The following is a 3,293-nucleotide window of genomic DNA, read 5'->3' as shown; positions in this document are numbered from 1 at the left end:
TGCAGTGTGCGGTGCGATGTTCGAGTGTGGAGCTGTTCAGGTGCATGCTGATAGAATTGCGCATTGAGACATCCTTAGCGAGAGCGGGATCTGTGATTGGGTGACGCTCGTTCAGGGTCGAGCCTGAAGTATAATTAAAATGCAGTATGGTGCTCTATAGCTAGAGTCCGCGTTAGTCCTTTTTCTTTTTTCTCAATTGTGCTTCTTTAGCCTTTCTCCTCTCTTGCTTGCTTTATCTCTCTGTCTTTCGTTTTTCAAATACTCTTAACCGTTTTGTTCAACTTTGGGGCAGTTTTTCTCAAGGCCCACGGCTCATAGCCCATCGGCGTCTACCCTTGTTTCTTTTCTACTTGACGACAGGTTTTTTTTTTTTTTTTTTCGAAAAGTTTGCCACAAGGCATACGTTGAGAAAGGGGGAATGGGATGCAGGAGATAGAAAGTTAAAAGAAGAAGTGAAGTCCAGTTGCGCTTATGTATTCGTATTATGTATGTATTGTGATTATGAGAAATGGACAATGGCGACAGGTTTCTCCCTTTGTTCCCTGCCCTAGCTCCAACATGTTCAACCTTCCTGTTTTCGCCGCCACATACATGCGCCCGGCGACTATTTTTCATCCATTATTTTTTTTTCTACATCAAGAAGGCAAACGCAGGGTCGCAGCAACACTGGGTGCCCGTGATCCTTCTTCAAGGATGCAGTCGTAGTGGAGGCGAAGAATCTGTAGATATCCTCTCATTGCAAAGGTTAGGGTGCCGCCCTCTTTCACAGCGCGCATTCGACGCAAGACATCGTTAAGAGCCGACGTGCGGCGCGTATACACTTCTCTTTCCCAGCTTTCAATAGAACAGAATGCCACTGAACCTTCAGGGCGTCCCATATACCTGGAGTTAAGTGATCCACCTGAAAAACTGACTCTGTCAATGCTACTCGAATATTTTGAAGACTGGCATTATCGCGCAGCAAACAAACACCATATTCCATATTACCTGCCTAATTGCCACAACCTGGTGTGCACCTCAGTGTCACCTCGAAATTAAGGAACAGGTCTGCAGTGCTGTCATGATAGGATAAATTTCCAATAGCTCGTACCGCTCTTTTTTACGGAAAAAGGGTCCGTAACAGGGCCTTCTGGAAACGCAAATGTATGCAGTGTTGTTGTTGTGACGACTGTAGGAAGAATGAAGGAGAAAAGCAAGGGCCTTTTAACTGCCTTGTGTGGATAGAGGAGAAAAGAGAAAACAGAGGACAGGAGCATTCGGAGGAATATTTCTTCGTGCCCTGAGGCTATAAAAAAGAAAAAGAAAAAGAAGAACTGTAGGTTTTTCTTTTTTTTTCGCTTGAACGATCCCAGAAACTATGGAAAAAGCTCATCCCATTCCCTCCCCCCCCCCCCCCCCCCCCCCCCCTACACACACATGCACACTCGGCGCGGCAATTTCGGTTTTAGCTAATCGATGGGTCATTCCTTCACAGGGTGACGCTGTTTCGGTGGACGCGGCAGCTCCTCGCAGCATACGTTCCCAGACCCATACATCGCTAGTTCTACTGGTAGTCGACAGCTGGCGCTACCTGCTCAAGCGTAGGGTGCCTCGATGCCCTACTCCCAGCATGTGTAGCAGCACCGTGTGTAGCAGTGCCTTTTGCAGTGCGCGGTGCGCGAACCAAACTCTGGCGACTTTTTGTAGTTTAGGTATGTTTCGCCTTTCCGTTTTAGGGTTATGCGTGGCTATGTATGTGAAAAGGTATGAAAAAGATCTCACCCAAAATGGACACTTAAATCGCCCCATGAGAGAAGCAATGAAGTATGAGTTGAAAGAAAGAAGAGAGAGAGAGAAACGTAGTGCAGAGGTTCCGGTCAATTTTATGGTACATTTTTAACCATGCTTTTCCTCAAAAACTAAAGCTTCGAATAACATGATTATGGGAATAAAAAAAATCATTTCATTTCTTTGTGCCTTTAATCTGATTATATAATGCTTTGGCATGGGTCGCTCTCGGGGGATGTTGAAGGGGGGGGGGGGGGGGGGGGGGGAGAGAACCAGGCGGTCCTTTTTGACGCACTACTTAAAATTCCTCACTTGGTAAGAAATCACTTCTCTATGCACTGCTCTTCAGTGTCTCATCACAGCAAGAAATGCAGCAGTGTATACATTCCTGTGCATAATAAGTATTGTGTATGTATTGATTTCTGAGAGAGCAATTATGCCTCCAAGTCATGAACCGTTTTTCTTTATATAGAACATGATCCCAATTTTCGCAGTAATTTTAGCTTACTTACATAATAACACGGTTTGTTCTGTTTCCGCCCTGAAGGTAAAGCAACATCTACGCCTGGAAGGATATCAGCAAACCTCCCAAGATTCCCAGGGACAAAGAAAAGGGGCTATATCGAATAGAGCTCGAGGACGAAGCGGCAACTGACCCTCGAACAAAAAAGAAGGCTGTCTAGTAAATAATGTCAACAAACTGTTATAGGGCAGCTGTCACACATCCTGCACCTGCTATCCACTTGCAACAATAATCTAGCAGGTGCAAGCAGACGTCAGGACAACAGGTTGACGTCACTCGTCGGAAAGGCATAACTCTTCGACGAACATTCGTCGCTTCTTGAGCTGTATGCTGGTATTTGCAATATAAAAATTACGAACAACTTTCTTAGATAAATGCAGCTTGTGCTGGTCTGTGGCATCATCTAGACTTATCAAGGCCGAACAAGGCTGGTCAATCACGCTGGGCAGGTTTGAACCCACTTTATAATTGTTCTGGCTATGCCACTTAATATAGAATGGAAAAGCTTCTTCTACCACCTCTCTATAAGGCAAGTGTCTTCCAAAAAGTTCAGGAGTATTATTATCTTTGCTCGTATACACATAAGCACCAGCGCCTGCACCATGGCCATCTTAAGAGCGACGAAGCTTTTGAAAGGATTTGTGCAGTGCTTTTCGCTCTCGTAGGGATGTTTTACTGTCGTGTGTTACCATGGGCGAAGAAAAACATTTCGTGCTTTTTCTCTCAACGCCTTCCTTCGTCTGGTTTACTGGGAACCCATCGCAATATCGGGACTCTAGAACACATTTGCATTTTGTGGTCAAGTCAACCATCACAATCACACCATAGTCGGCTACATGCCTTCCAGCAACCAATTTTTGTTCGTAAAATTCTGATATTCGTGAAATGGAGATCCAATTTTATCCGTTTTTTATGGTTTGGTTTTTAGCGTCCCAAAGCGACTCAGGCTATGAGAAACGTCGTAGTAGAGGACTCCGGAAATTTCGACCACTGGGGTTCTTTA

This window comes from Amblyomma maculatum, chromosome 1 (genome assembly GCF_055883805.1).
Source record: "Amblyomma maculatum isolate TAMU_Amacu chromosome 1, ASM5588380v1, whole genome shotgun sequence".
Classification (NCBI taxonomy): Eukaryota; Metazoa; Arthropoda; class Arachnida; order Ixodida; family Ixodidae; genus Amblyomma; species Amblyomma maculatum.
This window is presented reverse-complemented; position numbering follows the sequence as displayed.